The sequence below is a fragment of the Mus caroli genome, chromosome 9 (genome assembly GCF_900094665.2).
Source record: "Mus caroli chromosome 9, CAROLI_EIJ_v1.1, whole genome shotgun sequence".
Classification (NCBI taxonomy): domain Eukaryota; kingdom Metazoa; phylum Chordata; class Mammalia; order Rodentia; family Muridae; genus Mus; species Mus caroli.
Genome location: NC_034578.1, coordinates 60083142 through 60103603, shown reverse-complemented (window position 1 = coordinate 60103603; position 20462 = coordinate 60083142). Strand labels below are relative to the sequence as shown.

At 40.5% G+C, this 20462-nt stretch overlaps 1 protein-coding gene and 1 pseudogene across 1 annotated transcript in view; one reads left to right on the top strand and one right to left on the bottom strand.

Annotated features, from left to right (window-relative positions):
- Positions 1-20462, top strand: part of Pias1 (protein inhibitor of activated STAT 1) — a 102802-nt gene that overhangs the window by 34841 nt on the left and 47499 nt on the right. The window lies entirely within an intron of this gene.
- Positions 18135-18696, bottom strand: LOC110301159 (annotated as a pseudogene).

Sequence of the window (20462 nt, the reverse complement as noted above, 5' to 3'; positions counted from 1 at the left end):
TAACCCCAACCTTTATGCATTCTAGGCAAATACTCTGTCAACTGAGCTACATCCGCCCCATTGTGGGCTTAAAGTCTTATTTAGAAGCTAGATTAGTGTCCCCCTTTAAATTTTTCATTATTTCTGGGTAGTGGTGGTGGTGCATACCTTTAATCTTAGCACTCGGGAGGCAGAGTCAAGGAGATCTCTGAGTTTGAGCCCAGCCGGGTCTATAGAGTGAGTTCTAAGATAACCAAAGCTATACTCAGAGAAGCCTCTCAAAAAACCAAAATAATAATAATAATATACATAAATAAATTAAATAAATATTAAATTATTATTATTATTGAGAGCTTTGGGACCCCCCGGGACTGGAATAACAGGTGGTTGTGAGCCACCATGTGAGTGCTGGGAATCAAACCTGGGGGCCTCTGCAAGAGCAGCCAGTGCTCTTGACTGCTTGAGCCAGTGCAAGCCCCCTCTTTTCTTTTCCCCCTCTTTATGTGGTATTAAGCTCAGGGCCCTCATGCATGTGAGGAAGGTGACTGCCAGTGAATTGGGTCTGCAGCAGACTTTTTCTTTTATTTAAAAGGAGTATTTTCATAGAGATATTTGCAACTGTTTCAGACTTTTGAAGGTATATGAATCAGTCATATAAAATCTTCTGGGGGAAGAAAAAAAAAAAGAATATTAGCCAGGCCTTGCAGTACATGCCTTTAATCCCAGAACTTGGGAGGCAGAGGCAGGCAGATCTCTGAGTTTGAGGCCAGCCTGATCTACAGAGTGAGTTCCAGGCAGCCAGACTTACACAGAGAAACCCTGTCTCAAACAAACAAACAAAATTTCTTTGTGTAGGTTGTATAAAAGCATACATTCATATATACACTTGGAGTTTGCTTTAGGGAAATGAAGGCAACAAATGCTCGCCATTGCCTCAGGAGCTAAGGTGAGCCATCCTATTGGGATTTGTGCCAGGCAGGTGAGCGAGCGAGCGAGGCTCCTGCTGTATCTTATGATATCAGCTACTGGTGTTTCTGCCAAGGAGGGCTGACATCGGATTGTATTTGACAGTTTCCTTCTCATTTTGAATACTTGAGTTTTCCTTTTTCTACATGCCTAATAGCCAGCGCCTAGGGATCAAGCAGTAGTGTAATTGTGGACATAGGCTCTGAGCAGCGATGGAAAGACATTTTGGGGGTGAGGGTGGGGTGTGGTGAACCCTCAGGCTCTGCCCAAGCTATGCTAGAAGATGAGGGAGTGGAGAGTACTGTTATCTCTCTAGGTTGGTTTCCTCACTAGAATCTTTGCTTCCTTGTTTGGTAGCATTGATCTTCAGGATAGAACTCCAGAGCTTACCTTGCACACCCATGCTTTGTCATCTGCTGCTTCTGACTTCATGTTTAGTGGTATTTATACAGTTGTCTTGAAGCCTGAAGCTGAGGCACTCAGTGTGCTTTAGTGACTGAATATCTGTGTGTTTGGGTGTAATCTTGGGAACTATAGTAGACTTTCTTGGTTAGAAAGGAATTTTGACAGGCAATAAAGAACTCCCTTATATAGTTGTAAGTATGAAATAAAGCCTGTTAAAATTGAGAGATCAGAGCTGAGGAGATGGCTCAGCAGTTAGAGCACTGGCTACTCTTTCAGAGGAGTAGGGTTTGATTTCTGGTACCCATATGGCATCTCATAGTTGTGTTTAACTTTAGACCCTGGAGATTCAGTAGTCTCTTCTGGTCTTCACAGGCACCAGGTATACACAGACATACATGCAGCCAAAACACTCTTATATATAAAGTGCAAATAAAAAATCCCAACATATCTAGAGCTTCATGCTGTACATGATAGTGCAAACCTGTAATTCTGATATTCGGGAGGCACAGGAGAATAAAGAATCTAAGGATATTCTCAGGTATATAGTGAAATTAAATCAGTCTGGGCTATATGAGACCCTGGCTTATTAAACAAACAAAAATAAAAAAGAATCAGACTGAATATATTAATCATAATACTGAACTATTCTTGCATTCATGGAGGAGGAACCCTCAATTGTGGTATAAAATCTTTTTCATCTTATTAAATTGAAGTGTGCACATTATTTCTTATGGAAAGCGTTTTGGTTGATTGGTGGATTGATTTTGGCTTTTCAGCCCAAGTTAGTCTGGAACTCAACTCAACCTAATTTGATCCTAAACTCATAGCAATCCTTCTGCTATAGCACCCTGAATACAAAGGTGTTAGGCATGAGTCACCTCATTGAGTTGGATAACATCATTTCACAGTGTAGCCAAGGGCAGCCTTGGACTCTTTCTTACACCTCCTTCTCTGTACTTCTGAGTGCCAGGATTACAGGTGTATCCCTAAAACCTGGCCTACAATTTATTCTTTTCCACTGATCTCTTTTGAGGCGTCATGTTGTGCTATGTAGTTGTGTTTTGCTTTCTTTAGCCAGTATCTATTGTAGACCCATCAGGCTTTTATGTTGTTATGTATTTGAGACTATTCTTGATGCTTCTGAGTGCTGAGAATGAGAGAGTGCTGGAGCAGCTGACTTTCACTAACATGGGATCATTATATGTAGTTTTTGTTATTAAAAATATTTGAAGCCAGGCAGTGGTGGCGCACACCTTTAATCCCAGCACTTGGGAGGCAGAGGCAGGTGGATTTCTGAATTCTAGGCCAGCCTGGTCTACAGAGTGAGTTCCAGGACAGCCAGGGCTACACAGAGAAACCCTGTCTCGAAAAAAAAAAACAAAACAAAAAACAAAAAAAAATTGATAATATACTTCTTTGGTACAAAAGCTGACTTTTTAAAGTATCATGGTTTATATTACAGTGTTTCATACACATTTTTCTGTTCAATTTTGATCCTCCAAAATCTAAAAGGAGTGACAAGGAAGGTTCTCCAGACCCTGATCTCCACCACCTGTGACGCTTTCAGTTCCTTATGTATCTTCTCAGAGTTCCTTATGCCTCCCGAGTGCTGGGATTAAAGGTGTGCGCCACCACGCCCAGCTTGATATTTTTTGTTGTCTGACTTTTCACTAGTTTCTTGCAATTTAAGACAATGTTACAGAGACTGTTCTATGTGACCCACCTCTGGATAAATAACCATAAACATAGCCAATATTTTTATAAGACAATTCCGAGAAATCGACTATCTATTTAAAATCTTGGTAGAAGTGTCTAAGTTTCCTCTTAGAGAAAGGTTTGTGTGAATGTTAATCCCATTAATTATGTCACAATTTTTCTCCTAGGCTCTCAGTGATATCCTAGGATAAAACCTGTTGCTCATTCCTATTTATAACTACAAATCTATAACTCTTGTAGCTTTAACATGAATAGGTTATCATAAAGATGGAGTTCACAAATACGCTATTGTTATTGCTAAGTGCTATTTTTTGGTGTGAATGTATCACATTACTTCTTGAGGCTAATTTGTGTCTAGCTTTTGGAAATCGCAGATGGTAGCTAGTGTTAATATGGATGCATGTTTATTTCCAGATACACACCCACAAGTGCAACTTCTGGGTCATGTGTGTATGTATGTTTACACTTTGAGAAAATACTAGGCCGTTTTCTATAGTGGCAGTGTTTTTCCTAAAATACTCTGGCAGACTGGAAACTAAGAGTAATGACAATCTTGTGCTGTTGTGGGTGCCTCTGGGTCTTTCCCCTGCTTGTCACTGAGATTTTTCAGTTAATAACCCTATGTCTTCTGGGATAAGCATTGTCCTTCCATGCGTATACCTGTGTTCAAATAGGTTTTGTTTTGTTTTTCTAGAAATTGTATCTTAAGCTAACTTATAAAACTGTTTAAACTTTAACCCCCATTATTTCCCTCTATCCTTGCCAGCATACTTAATTATTGTCATTTTTAAATTGAACATGTTTGGGCTGGTGAGATGGCTCAGTGGGTAAGAGCACCCGACTGCTCTTCCAAAGGTCCAGAGTTCTAATCCCAGCAACCACATGGTGGCTCACAACCATCCGTAACGAGATCTGGCGCCCTCTTCTGGAGTGTCTGAAGACAGCTACAGTGTACTTACATGTAATAAATAAATAAATAAATAAATAAATCTTTAAAAAAAAAAATTGAACATGTTTAAACAGATGTGATGTTTAATATCTTTCCATCTGTGTCCTTTGGGAAATGTCCATGTACATCTTTCATATTTTTAATTGGATTTTTTTTCACTCTTGACTTTTGAGAACTTTATGTTTTTAAATGTGCATGCGCATGAGTACATGCATGCCTCTGTGTGTGCATGTATGTGTGTGTGTGTGTACTGTTTGGACTTTTTGCTTTGTGATGTGTTGGGTCTCACTGTATAGTCCAGGCTTTCTATTCCCTTTCCTTGCAGCTATCTCAGTCTCTGCTGTTATAGAGGTCGTTGCAACCATACCTGGGTGTGCATTCCTTTATATCCCAGTCCTTATAAAAAGAATTTTCAAATATTTACTTCCAATCTATAACTCATTTCCCTTACTCCCAAATGATGTTTATATACAGGTGGGGAGATAACAGGATGTATTTCATTAGTCAGCTTTCAGGAGTTGATTCTCTCCTCTTGTGGTCTCCAGTGATGAACTCTGGTCATAAGACTTGCTCAGTGTTTTAGTTCTAGTTACTACTGCTGTGATGAAACAACTATGACCAGGTTAACTTAAAACAGAAAGTATTTAATTGGGAGCTTACTTACAGTTTTAGAGTGTTAGTCTGTGAACATTATGGCAAGATGCATGGTGGCAGGTGGGCAGGCAGGCAGGCAGGCAGGTGGATATTGTGCTGGAGCCGTGGCTGATAGCTCACACATGATCCCACAAGTTGCAGGTATGACTATATAGAGATCAGGTGTGGCTTAGACTTTTGAAACCTCAACATCCCCCCCTTCTCCCGTGACATACCTTATCCAACAAGGCCATTCTCATTCAAACTCACATGGTCAACAACTTTCCCTGCTGAACTATCTCGGTGATCCTCCCCTCTTTGTATCTGTAAGCAGTCTCTAAAAGGGTCTTGATTTCTAGCCAGGCTGGCTCTGAACTTAGGGTTTCTCCTACTTTAACTTCTAGGATTATAGGCATGTGCTGCCATGTTTAGCTCTTGCTTTACTTTTTTAGTATGTGAAAGCGCCTGCGTGTGTGTGTATATGTGCATGTGTGTGTGTGTGTGTGTTAGTTACAACTTCATTTTTTTCCCTTATGGTTATATGATACTCTATTGTATGAATTTGTTCCCATATTTTAGCTAATATGAATATTCATGTACATGTTTTGGCCTGAATATTGTCTTTGTTAATTTTTTTAAATTTTGTTTGTTTGTTTGTTTTGTTTTCAAGACAGGGTTTCTCTGTATAGCCCTGGCTGTCCTGGAAGTCACTTTGTAGACCAGGCTGGCCTCGAACTCAGAAATCCACCTGCCTCTGCCTCCCGAGTGCTGGGATTAAAGGCATGCGCCACCATGCCTGGTGGCTGTCTTTGTTAATTTTAATTTTATATTATTATGATAAGATACCACGATCAAGTCAACTTATAGGAAACAAAAACAGTTTATTGGAGCTATGGTTTCAGAAGGTTAGTTGATGGCCAGCAGGCAGACATGGTATCAGAGCAGTAGCTGCAAGCATACATTTTGGTTCACAGGCATGAGGCAGAAATAGAGCTACCTGGAAATTGTATAAGCCACACCTCCCAGACCTTTCTAAACAGTTTCAGCAACTGGGAGTGAGCACTCGCCTGTGAGATTATGGGGCTATTCTCATTGAATCTAGCACATACACATTTTCACTTCCCTTATGTATGTTTCTAGGAATCAAATTGCTGCTTTATATGGAAACTCTGAATGACATTTGAAGAACTGTTAAGTATTTTCCAGAGCAGCTATACCATTTCACACTTCCACCGAAACTGCATGCATGTCCACATTACCTTACATCTCTGCCAACACTTATTAGTGTGCTTTTTTTTTTTTTAAACTGTCTTAGTGGACAGAGCCACACATTTCTTTATTATAAATAGAAGATTGTAGTCTCTGAAAGTTTGCTTTTAAAACATAATCCAATCAGCTTCTAAACGCTGACACCATTGCATACACTAGCAAGATTTTGCTGAAAGGACCCAAATATAGCTGTCTCTTGTGAGACGATGCCGGGGCCTAGCAAACACAGGAGTGGATGTTCACAGTCAGCTATTGGATGTATCACAGGGCTCCCAATGGAGAAGCTAGAGAAAGTACCCAAGGAGCTAAAGGGATCTGCAACCCTATTGTTGGAACAACATGATGTACTAACCAGAACCCTGGAGCTCTTGTCTCTAGCTGCATATGTATCGAAAGATGGCCTAGTCGGCCATCAATGGAAAGAGAGGCCCATTGGACTTGCAAACTTTATATGCCCCAATATAGGGGAATGCCAGGGCCAAAAGAATGGGAATGGGTGGGTAGGGAAGTGGGGGGCGCTATGGGGGACTTTTGGGATAGCATTGGAAATGTAATTGAGGAAAATATGTAATAAAAATATTAAAAATCAAAAAAAAAGAGTGTGTATATGTAATGTGGTCAAATATTGTCAAATATAAAGAAACAGAATAATTCTAAAAAAAGAAAAGAAAAGAAAAGAAAAAAGAATTTTTTGGCAAGTAAAATATCAATAAAAAAAAAACATAATCCACTTTTATGTTAACTAGTATATTTGGTTTGTGTTTGTTACCTTTTTAGGACTTTTTCCTCATTTCTATGACATCAATTATTCTTTCTTTGCTTCTCTTTGATCTTCCTAGTACTTTGAAACTATTTAATAGTTCTGTTTGTTCAATTTTTGAGACAATTTTGTCAGGTAGCACCATTTAGCCTCAAGCTATTGATCTTAGCCTCCTCAGTAAGGCACTGCCGGTGTGTGCTAACACGCCCTGGTAGTGTTTATATTGTCAGTTGTATATGTGGTGTGTGCTAACACACCCTGGTAGTGTTTATATTGTCAGTTGTATATTTGTGCATAGTTCTCTTAGCCGGTATAGATACAGAGCCCTGAAAACATTATTGCAACTCAGAGTTATTCTGATTATGTGTAATTACTTCTCAGGTAATTTGTCACCTTACGGTCTAGATGTATATGGCAGGAGAATGTTTAGAGAGAATATTTATTTAGCTCAATGCTTCTAGAACACTAACTGGGCTTCTGACTGCTGCATGGCCAGCCATGTTGGTCATTCTTGAGCGTGACTTTTTCCTCTACTGCTGGTTTAGGATTTTGCCCCAATTTTAATATAAGCACTAAAATGTGTGCAGCTTCATTCTGTGCAAAGCCTGCCCCGTGCTGATCATTGTGCTTTACTAGGCTCTTGGCCCTGTGTGACTCAGGCTTGCTGTGTAGACTCAGAAGGTAAACCATTGCTTTGGTTCTAAGCAGTAGGTAGGTAGGTAGATTGGTAGATAGACAGGAAGAGAATTTTCTCTTTACTTGGGTGCAAAACTGGCCCAGACTAGATTTCAGGAGCTAGTTTCCTTGGCATCTCTCGGGTTGACTTGGTTGGGCATCTCTTTCCTGTTGCCCCCTCCCTGGCTTAGTATCCTCATTTTTTTTTTACTGCCATTCCTCCTGGGTCTGAAGACAGTAGCTCTTGTAAATGCTAAGAATGCCTCCCACTTTCCTCCTGTTATTACCTATCAAATAGAAAAACAACACAAAACATCTGATCTGTATAGTGAGTCAAATTCCATAGTTGCCATCGTGTCCCGTATGTAAGTAGATATAGCAGGCTAAGGTCCTCTCCAGAATTAGGGAAGACTGCTCTTGCTGTGGATATATGTGAAGCTGGCTGGTGCCTGGAGCCGCACTATGTGAAACTTGTGAGTGGATGGTGAAAGACTGGAGAAGGCATGGACAGGAAGGACAGCAAGGAAGCCATGCTCCCTTCTCTAGCCTGCTTTTTTTTTTCTTTTTTTTTAATCTCAACAGTTCAATTTTACCAAAGAAGACTTGGGAGTCAGATGCTGAGCTGAAGGCCTGTTAACTCAGAGAGGCCCAGAAAGCACCCAGTTGAGCTTCCTCCACAGTTGACATCCCAAAATGAACTTCTTTCTCCACACCGTCTCAGACCCCCTCAAACTGAATGTCCCTCCCTTCTACTTCCTGTGCATCTCTCTGTCTCCTCTTGACTCCCTTTTACTCTCTGCTTTTTTCTGTGTTCACTCCATGCCAACTGGTTACTTGCTCCTTCCCTTGAACAGTAGTTGACTTTATTTAATCCTGTTTACAATAAGCAGAAAGCTCTTGGATTAAAGGTGTATGCTAAGGTTGAACCACATCACAACTAGAAACAGGTTTTTCCAGTAAATAACACAATCTTGGACTTCACAGTGTGATCAGATATCCTGTAACACTGCTTCTCTTTGACGAGCAGAGGTCAGCAGTGCTTTTGCTTCTTTGGTACCACATAGGAAAGTCAATTAAAGATAGGCTTTTCATGCTAAGGAACCCCACCTTTGCTCTAGCCTCTCTCTGGGCCAGCTCCAGTAAATAACCTTTCTGATTACATCTCTTCTGTGGAATGTGCTGGGTTCCTGCTTGAGATAGGATTGTAGCAGAGGAGCTGCTTTTCCTGTGATTTTGGGCCCTATCTGGGTTGTCCATTCACTTCTGGTTGTTTTCCTTTGGTCATTGCTTATACTGTTATACATGGATGTCCTAGTTTGGGTTTTATTGCTGTGAAGAGACACCATGACCACAGAAACTCTTATCATGGAAGACATTTAATTGAGGCTGGGTTACAGTTTCAGAGGTTTAGTCCATTATCATTGTGGTGGGAAGCAGGGCAGTATCAAGACAGACATGGTACTAAAAAGGATCTGAGAATTCTACATCTTGATTTGCAAGCAGCAAAAGCAGATTAGATTGTGTTCCACACTAGACATAGCTTGAGCATGTAAGACTTCAAGGCCTGTCTCCATAGTGACACACTTCCTCCAGCAAGGCCAATATACTCCAACAAGGCCACACCGACCACTAGTGCCACTCCCTATGGTCCAAGCATTCACATACATGAGGCCATAACTATTCAAACCACCACAGTGGGCATGAACTTGCTCACACTAGTTCTCAGTTAATTCTCTTAGTCCTCAGAGAGAACTCCATTGAAAGATTATATTTTCCTAAGATACAGATTTCAGAATTATAAACCAATATTTAACCAATAGCCAGAATCATCAGTTGTGAATAGAAAGTCAGTACTAGGCAAATGTTAAATGTGTCACATTTACATTTAGTATTCAGTATTGAAAGCACTTTGTTGGCTCATGAATTTAGGGTCCTTAGACAGTGTTTTCTCCTTTGGCCTTGTTTAAGATGGAAGGATAGTATAAAATAGATATAATTTTTAAAAACTTTTTTAGTTTAGTGTGTGTTTGCCCATACATACGTGAAGGTTAAAGAACAACTTTGTGGAGTTGGTTTTCTCATTCTATCTTTACATAGGTTCCAGGGTCAGGTTGCTGGAATTATTCAGCAAGCACCTTTAGTTGCAGAACCACCTAACTGGCAGAGGCAGGTGGATCTCTTGATCGAGGCCAGCCTGGTCAACAGAGTGAGTTCTGCTACACAGTGAAACCCTGTCTCCCAAAACAAACAAACCAACAAACCCATGTTCTTAATTAGAGAAACATGCTTAAGGAAAGCAACAATAAGCCTAAAGCCAGGCGTGGCACATAGCTGTAATCCCAGATGTTCAGGAAGCTGAGGTTGGAAGAATGGAAGTTGAGGCTAGCCTGAGCAAGACCCTGTCTCAAAATAAAGTAGCATGGCGGCCTGGCCAGATAGCTCAGTGATAGAACCCTGTTTTAACAAACTTGAAGCCCTCAGCTCAGTGCCTAATACCACAGAAAAATAAAACCAAGTAAAAAGGTGACATTGCAGTCTGCGGTACTAGCGGTGTTCTTTGCGGGCAGGTGCTGTACTACTGACTTGCAATCCCAAACCCTTCTCCTGTCTACTTTTCCAACTTAAAAAACAAGCGTTTTTTGTTGTTGGTGGTGGTGTTTTGTTGTTGTTGTTGTTTCATTTGGTACAGGGTCTTTCTTTGTAACCCTGACTAATGTGACACTCCCTTTGTAGTCCTAGGTTGGCCTCCTGTTTAAGATAGTCTTCCTATCTTGTTCCCCAAATGCTGGGATTTCACGTGTGCACCTGCACCAGGCCCCACCAGCTGCTGTATTCTTGCTTTAAACTTTTTATTTATTTTTTTATATGTGAGTGTTTTGCCTGTGTGTATATGTCTATACACTGTTGTACATGCAGTGCCCATAGAGGCCAGGAGATGACATCAGATCCTCTGGGACTGTAGTTAGGGGCAGTTGTGAGCCGCCACGTGTCTAGAAAATGAACCAAGTCATCTGTGCTTTTAGCCACGTAAGTGCTCTTGACCACTAAACCATCTTTCCAGCCCCTGTATCCTTGCTTGTGAAGCTTTTTTTAAAAAAATGGTTTTTATTTTATGTGTATCAACATTTACTTCCTTGTAGAAATGTGCACCATATGTATGCAGGCTATATGCACAGGCCAAAGAGAGTTCTCTGATCCCCTGGAACTGGAGTCACGGGCAGTTGTGAGCTGTTGTTTGGGTGCTGGTAATCAAAGCCCAGGGTCTTTGTAAGAACAGTAAATGCTCTTAACCACTGAGTCATCTTTTCATCCCCCAACTACTATATTTTTATACAAGTCTTTTATAGAAGAAATGTATTAGATACCAGGCACAATGACTCTCACCTGTAATCCCAACACTTGGGAAGTAGCGGGAAGTGGGCAGCAGTTGAAAGACATCTTGTACTACTATGTAGGGAGTTTGAGGCTGTTGGGCAATATGAGGTCCTGTCTCAACAAAAAAAAGGAAAATAAAAACACAAAAAACAAAAACAAGAAATAAAAACAACTACTAGAAAATAATAGTTCAAAACTACTGGAACTAGTTAAAGTCTACCTTTGCTACCTTTGCATGGGAATAGAAGCTAATTCTGAAATTTACATAACCGAAGGACAAAGGACTTGAGCAGAGAAGGCTCAGGCCCACAGGCCCTTCTTTCTTTGCCCCCCAGGTCTCTGTCTGCTTCTGCCTGTCTCACTGCTTTCCTCACTGTGGCAGCACTGCTCAGCCTCACAGTTCACTGTCTGCAGTTCTTACCCAGCCTCTACAGGGCCACTCATTCCCGTGTTTGTCCCAGTCGCTCCTTTGCAGTGGTCCTTAACCAGGGCTGGGAGTCCAGACTTCAGCCTGTCCTCCTGCCGCAGCTCACTGCTTACCATTCATGTTGACGCTATCCCTGTGGCTTTCCTCATAGCTTTTGCTGGACTCCAAGACACACATACTCTATTCTTCTCCCTCCTCCTTAGTCATTTCTCCCTTCCCTCTTTCTGTTTATATTTTGTGATTTCATCTAATCTCAAAGCTTTAAATGATAATTAAACATGAGCTCTAGAGTTTCTTTCAAGTACTTAATTTATATCATGATTCAGTTGTGCGTCTCAAATTTAACGTGTCTGAAACTGAAAGAGCAGAAGTAACCCTTTCCCTTCCCTTCTTATCATTCCCTTCTTCCCTTCTCACCCTCCCTCCTTCCCTTTATATGAATTCTAACCCATCTTTTTCTCTCTCATTTAAAGACATCTTCATTGTTTGTAGTTTTTGGCTTTGAGTAAACCCACCCAGATCTTGGTGTGCTATATATGTATACAGTCTCTAAGGTCTATGACCAGTCTCCTTCATTGGTTCAAAAATTATTATTGTATTTGATTCTTTAGTCAGGTCCCAACTTTATTAGTTAGGCAAGCCTCTTGGCTATATGAGAGTTCTATCTAGACTCTTAGCACATCTCAGGACCTTCGCTGCTACTACCCTGATCTGAACCTCCAGTCTCTTTCCTGGATCATTCATCTTTTAGCTGCTTTGCAATGCTCTCAAATTTACAATGAGAGTAATTCTTTTAAAATGGGCTAATTGTAGTATTCTTCTGTTTCTGCGCTTGTGGTTAGCCTTGAATCTATTTGATCAGCCCACTCAAGGCTTTATGAGCTGCATCTTGAGTTTGTTTGATTTGTTCAGGAGAATGGGTCTCCCTGTGCAGCCCAGTTGGTCTTGAACTCTTGATCTTCCTGCTTCAACTCTTCCAAGTAGCTAGAGCTGCAGAGCTTATTTGTGTTACAATCAATGACAATTATTCCTTCTAGAACTTGGCTTTAATCACATTGGTGGTCTGGCTAAGAGCTGGCCATGGGTGTTTCCAAATTTGGAGTGTTCTTCCCATAGATATTTACACAACTGCCTCCTTCATCTACTTGAGATATTAATACTTAATTAAAAATATTTATACTGAATACACACACAACAATGGCCATCTTTTAACATCTCTGTCAATGTGTAGGTAAAGGCTATGGGGCAGTGGTTTTGCTTTGTTTACTTGTCACTGATGTATCCCAGTACCTAGCATGATATGTTATATGTAGTAGATGCTCAGTGTTTGCTGAGTGAATATTTGTGCAATCTTTTGTGATATCTCTTCTCTGCCTTTCTTTCTTGGGTGTTGATACCATTTTTAGGCTCTGTGTGGTTCCCAGAGCATCTGGAATCCTTACAGATTCAAATCCAGCAAAAAAAAGGAAAATTCATATGTCCCAACATTTGCAGCAGAAATCCTGAGTTTACTATTGAATTGAGTTAACTACCAAGTCCAGTCCTTGACCGGCCATGGGCAAGAGAATGCAGTACACTTTCTGGCCGAGCCTTTGATCATGTATTTTAATTCGGAGTCTGGAGACAAAGCCACAAACAAAATGTCTGTTGCAATAACAGGCTGCTGACAAGTTCCAAGAAATGTCTGCTAGCATATGTACCAATGTATAAAACGTTTGGGATGCTGACCCCAGTGTGTGACTTGGGTGCTAGTAGGAGCTCTTGAGTCTGCCCACTGGTTTAGAAACTGAAATGTGATTATTTCATTATCATTTCATTGTGATAATGTATGTACTCCATGCATCTCCAACGACTGATTTCTCTCTCCAGCCCAAGGTTATCTTTTAAATAAAAATAAAAAAAATCAGCATTAAAGTATACATGAATGGTAATCAACTAAGAGAGAAACTGATAGTTAATACAATAGAATAGAACAATTGCTAAGCTATATCCTTAACTAAGCAAAAGGAATGTAACTCTCAGTTCTGAGGTCATTCAGATCACAGGAGAAAGCCTGCACAATGTTATTGACAGAAGTAAAGTCAGGTGGGAATAAGTACATATGTGGGGGCCTGCAGGTCACTCCCGCTGATAAAGCCTTTTGTAGCCAAGCCTGCCAGAGTTTAATCACTAGAAGCCACATGATAGAAGACAGAATTAAACCCCATAAGTTGTCCTCTGACTTAGACATACACACTAGGTTAGTTAAATGTAAAATACACACACACACACACACACACAGGAAGAGATGGGATTTTGATTAGTTCCATTTTCTCTCTCACTGAATGGCACATGAGCAGCTGGGATGGGATGACGTGCATGAGGTCATCTAGAAACCGGTGGGTGGCAAGCGGAGCCATGCCTTGTAATAGCTCTGGCCAAGACTCCTCCGCCCATGTGCTGTTTCCAGTTGTCCTTCATATGAAATGCTGACAATGAGGAATGGAGTCATTTGTTACAAAAATCTCTCCTTGGTTTATTTACTAAGTATAATAGCAATTTTTAAAAAAAGTCTCCATAAAATTTTTAGTCCATCACAAAATCTGAATGATTTCTTCGTGAGTATAATTTTTTTTCTTGAAATAGGTATACATCTGGAAATATTTTTTCTTTTAATTTTTAAAAGAGATTTATTTATTTTATGTGAGTACACTGTAACTGTATAGATGGTTGTGAGCGTTCATGTGGTTGTTGGGAATTGAATTTTAGGACCTCTGCTCGTTCTGGTCAATCCCGCTTGCTCTGGACAATTCTGCTCATTCAGTCCCTGCTCGCTCCGGTCCAAAAGATTTATTTATTATTACACAAGTACAGTGTACTTATTATTATGTAAGTACTTATTACAACCAGTGTTCTTAACTGCTAAGCCCATCTTTCCAGTCTCTAAAATCAGTGTATTTCTGATAGCAGTTTGGCAATCTGTATAAAAGCTTTACACATATACATATCTTGGGATTTACAATTTTATTATTTGTATGTAATGTATATATGTGAGGACAGGAGTGTGTCACTGTATGTGTGTAGAGATCAGAGGACAACATCTGAAGTTGGTGGAACTCAGGCTATAAGTGATTTTACCTGATGAGTCATCTTATCAACCTTGAAGAAAGAAACAGTTTCTCATGTAGCCCAGACTGACCTCAAATTTGCTGTGTAGCTGAGCATGACCTTGAACTGATCTTGTATCCTCCTTTTTGCTGGCTTGGCACTGTGTTCTTTGCTTTTCTGTGGCTTTTGTATTAACAACAAGTTAATTAAGTAACTTTCTACAAAAGTGAGAAAGTTTACACTTAGTTGCAGTCTATTTCCCTTCTCTGTTTTCTTCAAATCTTATCATTTAGCTTGGTTCCTAGCTGCCTGGTTTAGCTTGATAGCCAGGTGTGAGAGTACATAGGCCAGATAAGGATCTTTTTATATGTTTAGCACCAGGGTTGCCGTGGAGCCTAGAGAATCTATTTGGTGTATCTGCTCGAGGGCCAGCTACTAACTCTCAGGCCTAATCTGAGAAATAAGATCAAGGGTAAATAAATGGAGCAGGCAGAGCTGTGTTCTGGAGGAAAATGATGAAAAGTGTAAGCTCTGTGCTCTGGAGGAAAATGATGAAAAGTGTAAGCTAACGGGGGTGGGGTGACAGGGACCTGCAGTTAGGATGGGAGTGAAATGGATGCCTTTTGTACATCATCAGTCTAGTAATGTCACACAATGCAGCCGCAGCCTATTCTATTACTGAGTTCTGTGGGGAAGAGAGAAAGGATGGAACTTTGTTCATGCGCCCAAGAATCGAGCTGCTTTTATTATCAAAGACCTTTACAGCATTAGCAGTATGATGCCAAGACTTTACAGATAATATACACAACAACACGTTAGTGTTGGACAAGGCATACAAAATTATACAAGTAATCATATTCAACATGAAGTTTCAAATATAGAAGTTGTAAGAAATATGATTTTGATGCTTGCTTTGATCTTTTAATTCATGACAAGTATATTTGCTTCAATTTATATTGAATGTTTTGGGTATTTTTCACTTTTTTTTCCCCCTGAAACAGGGTTTTTTTGTGTAGCCTTGGCTATCCTAGAACTAGCTCTGTAGATTAGGCTGGCCTCCATCTGCCTCCTGAATTCTGGGATTAAAGGCATGCACCATCACTGACCTGGAAAACGTAAAAGTTTTAAACCTAATCATTTTTATTTATATAGATATTTTATGCATTTTAGTATTTTCCCTGCTTGTATGTCTGTGTACCTTGTGCGTGCCTCTGGACCATGTGCAGTGCCTGTGGAGGTCAGAAGAGGGAATCAGATCCCTTGGAACTGGAGTTCCAGGTGGTTGTAAACCACTATGTGGGTACTAGGAAACTAACCCAGGTCCCCTTGCAAGAGTAGCCTGTGCTTGTAATGGCTGAACAATCTCTAGCCTTTGTGTAATATTTTATGGCTCTGTTCACATGTCATTAAATATTATCTTATAGAAAATTTCCATTTTAAAGATAAATGTAGTATTGGGAATGTGATCCAGTTAGTAGAGTGTGCTTGTCTATAGTGCAAGAATCTCTCAATTCAATCCTAGTACTGCATAAAGCAGGCCTAGTGTTAGACACTTTTAATCCTAGCACTGAGGGTGTAAAGTCAGGAGGACCAAAAGTTCAGTCTTCTACTACATCGTGAGTTTATTAAAACCAGCTTGGGCTACCTGAGAACTTACCAAAAAAAAGATAAGCAGCAGTTGGTCAGAGCAATGCAAATTTGATAGTGGATCAGTATAGATCTTCTTTTTGGAGAAACATACATTCCTGTCATCTTCCACTACTGTTTTTTAAGACAGTATTGCTGTTTCGTCCTGGCTAACCTAGAACATGCAGGCTATGACCATTCAATTAATCCTCCTGCCTCAGCCTCCTGAGTGGAAAGATAGTTGGGAGCATGCTGAAGCTATAGTGTTGCAGTTGTTTTTAAAGATTGCATAGTTAATCAAATTTGGGATTGAGTAAACCAGAGTTCATTAAAGCCAGAGGGGTTGACATTTAGAGATAGGTACCTTAGTTCCACTTCCCCAAGACAGCAAGAAATACTCTATAACTGAAAGATGATTATTTTTAGCTTTCCGTTGGGCAGGGCAGTAAGGCAGAGTGGCAAAAGTGTAGCCATTAGCTGAGCTCTGTGTTCTGTATCAGGCCTCACAAGCCTTGCTTTTGTATGCCTAGGATTTGGCTTCCGGTGTTCTAAGCTTGTATACACAATGTGGTTCCTCTTTTTTTCTTTTTCATTTAGTTCATATTTTTTGGGAATACTTTGCAAAAACTTTAAAGAGTGAACTTTCTATAACCCCTTCTCTGTGTATTCTGTATGTCTAAGTCTTGTTTGTCTTTCCTAGAGATGGGCCTTTGGCAGCCTAAACTTATTAAGGAAGGGTGTTGAAAAGTCATCTCCCTTAAGGGCCATAAGTGCTCCCTGCAAACATCATCAGCCCTTAGTGATGCACACCACCAGACTATGAAACCATCAAGGTTTCAAAATGACACAGAAGATGTGTTGGGAATTTGCATGCCTTCTATTTACACTTGAGAGCTGAGAGCAAGTTATATAACATTACAGATCACTGAGTGGCTATTGCACTAACAGAGGGACAGTTCTCCTATACCCCACATAGCCAGTATTTGAATTCCTTTCTTAGCAAAGATTCAAAATATTGTGCATTATAGAACTTTAAGAATTCAGAATTGATGACAGTTACTTAAAACACTGGTGATTTAGCTTCATTCAGACTTTAATGTTACTTCCTGTTTCATTTAGGAAAGCAAAGATCTCCTATTCATGTATTGAAATCAATGCCTTTAATAAGTTATTGTTTCCCTAAACTTGTTGTAGTCTGGCTTCTATATCTATATGCTATTATAGACTGACAAGTTTAGGTATGATTTGTTAAATATATGAATAAATAAAAAGTTAAATAATGGGGTTTGTTGTGATATTCTCATACATACATGCCCAGGTTGTTAGTTTGATGCCAGATGCCTTTACTCACTGAGCCATTTTGGTACCGGCCACTTTTTGACCTTTCATTTTTGTTGTAGCACTATCTCGATTTTGATTTGCATTTTCGCAGTTAAGACTGTTGAACATCTTTTAACAGATTTTGAGCTACCTATGTCCTTGCCTTATTTAAGATCTTTTTTGCTCAGTAATTTTTAAAAGATAGCCTCATTTTATTTTATTTCACTTCATTTCGTTTTATTTTAAGAACCTAAGTTCTTAATTTTTTTAAAGTCCAATTCATTAGTGGTCATCTTGCCTCTTAAGTGCTCACTTTGATTTTGCCATTTTTAAGTGAAATACTTAAGTTCAACTCTGTGATATTACCAAATGGACTTTAATGTTATTTTCTATTTCATTTAGGAAAATAAAGATCTCCTATTTGTGTAAAGAAATCAATGTCTTTAATAAATCATTCTTTACCTAACCCTGTTACAGTCTGACTTGTGTATTTCCACAGCAGATCCCCTCAACAGTAACAGTATGGTAGTTCCTCCATACTGCTTTCTCCCTTGCTAGGCCTAGTCAACGTCTAGGTTACTTTGTATCTCTAAGAATTTGCCTAGTTTAGGCATCTTTTACAGGTAGAATCGTACACTATCTTTTTTTTTTTTTTTTTTTTTAAGCATAAAAATTTAATGTCTCCCCTTTGAGGCAGGTAAAGTCACCTTTGACAATGCCACAAAGGTTGTCTGGCACTTTTGTACACAAGGACATGGTCCAATATTGTATTGACTTAGGATACAAAAAGGCACATAGAGTTGAGGCTTAGACTCCCCTGGGCTGGAGTTGGGTAGAGCGGGAGTAGGGAGTGGTTTGGGAACATGAGAAGCATGGGGACTTGACTTCTTGTTGACAGAGGTAGTAGGTCATCGGTAGGCCTGAAGTGCAGAAGGCAGTGCAAGCCCTCAGGCAGGGTAGCAGCTGCTGTGGTGACCACCATCTGCCCAGTTCAACAGTTCGCTGCTCTGAAACCACAGCTCGATCTCCCTCTGGGCCCCATCCACAAAATCGCTAGCATGGATGACGTTCCTGCTGATGTGAACACTGAAGTCACCCCTGATTGTCCCGGGGGCTGCCTCTGTTGAGTCGGTGTGTCCTATCATGGCCCTTGAGATATGGACCACATTGTAGCCTTCCCAGACCATGGCCACCACAGGCCCAGAGCTCATGTAGCTGATAAGAGCTGGGTAGAATGGCTTCCTCTGTAGGTCCCGGTAGTGCTCAGCAAGGATGCTCTCTGGTGCCTGCAGCATCTTCATCCCCACCAGCTTGAAGCCCCGCCTCTCAAAGCGTTGTATCACAGTCCCCACTAGCCTCCTGTGTACCCCCATCTGGCTTCACAGCAACCAGCGTCCGCTCTTGGGGCCAGGGGGGCCCTCCGGAACTGGGGCGCACCAGCAGGCACTGAAAGCGTGGCCCGCACAACAGCGCCTGCAGCGCGGCGACGCGCCCGAAAAGGCTGCCCATGGTGTACACTATCTTTTTATATGATCTGTTTTTGTCCACATTATACAATCTATCAGAACTCCATTCTATTGCATCTTATGCAAAATAATATCCACATTACACTTTCTCCATTCTTCTTCTGTTCACTGACAGGTTATTTCACCTTTCATTTGTAGATACATTTTATGAGCATTTCTGTATATGCAAGTATCCTTTTGGTCCACACACCCAGAAGTAGGATTACTGGTCTCTATGGCAATTTTGTGTCACCAAACTGTTCCACAGTGGATATGCAGCAGCACTTACGTTACATTCCTACCACCAACGTACACAGATCCCAGCTTACTGGATAATTGGTGCTGGTGGTGGTGGTTGTTGAGGGTGGTGTTTCTTTAGGAGAGACTGGTTTGGTTTGGTTTAATATAGCTAATAGGTTAAAGGTTACCTCATTGAGATTTTGGTTGGCATTTCCTAAATGAATAACAACACTGAACATCTTTTTGTGTGTTCACTGGCCTTTTTGTATTACTTGGAGAAGTGTCTGTTTTAGGACAATGTCTGTTTTTTAATTTCTCTCTCCTCCTCCTCTTCCCCACCTCCTCCTCTTCTTCTTTCTCTCTCTCTCTCTCTCTCTCTCTCAATGGATGGAGGCTGTCAATCTCGGGAGTTGTTCCTTGTTACCATCATATACCTTCTTTTTTCAAATGGCTTTCAGTGCCTGGAGCTCTCCGGGGAGGCTAGACTGGCTCTCCCGAGAGCCTCAGGATGCTCCTGCAGCCACCTTCCAAGTGCTAGTTTTAAACCGAAACTCAGAAGCGTCCTTATCTTTGCATGACCAGCACTTTACTGACAGAGCCTACACCCTAGTCATTTAGTCATTTACATCGGGTTGTCATTGTGTAGCAGTTTGTTGATTTGTTTTTTCAGGACAAAGTCCTGTTGTGGAGTCCAGACTGACCTTGCCTTTACACTCTTCCACCTCAGCCTACCGAGTACTGTGGCAGTGGAGGCTGTTGTGCCCAGCTATGGAACTTTACATATGTTGGATATTTGCGCTTACCCAGTCAGTATGTCTTTACAAGAGTCTCACTGAGTCTGTAGGTTGTCTCTTTATTCCTTTGATAATGTACTTTGTTTAACATCTGAAAGGTTAATTTTTTAAACTAGAATTTCACTTTATTTTTCTTTTGCCTAAGTTTTTATGTCATTTAAGAAGCTATTGTCCAGTTCAAAGTCATGAGGATTAATTCCCTGTTTTCTTCTAAAGTTTTAATTTGTAAATTTAGTTTTCCACTTATTTTGAATTAAGTTTTATGGACAGTGCAGCTAAAGAACCATCTCCATCCCGTCACCATTGAATGCCCAACTGACCCCCACCCACCCCCATTGTTGAAAAGATCCTTTCCCTTAGGAAGCATCTTGCCATATTGTCAAACCATGGCCTTAGATGCCTGGTTTTATTTCTGGCTCCCAGTTTGCTTCCATTGATGTGTATGTCCCTGCAGTTTTTGTTTAGAACTGAGTATGTTGAGTATTATATAGCATGCTAAGACTGGGAAATCAGAATTTCTTCGGGAACTACCTTTGTTGCTTGTTACTGAGTACAGCTGTCCGATGTTACAGTGACATTTTCATAGTAGTTTTGCAGTTATACTGAGCTTGGTCTGTGAAGTTTACGGTCCGTTATGTCTGTATTTTGCCTATAGGCTGTCAAAGATTTCCTATAGGAATTTTTTTTTTAAAGATTTCTCTCTCTCTCTCTCTCTCTCTCTCTCTCTCTCTCTCTC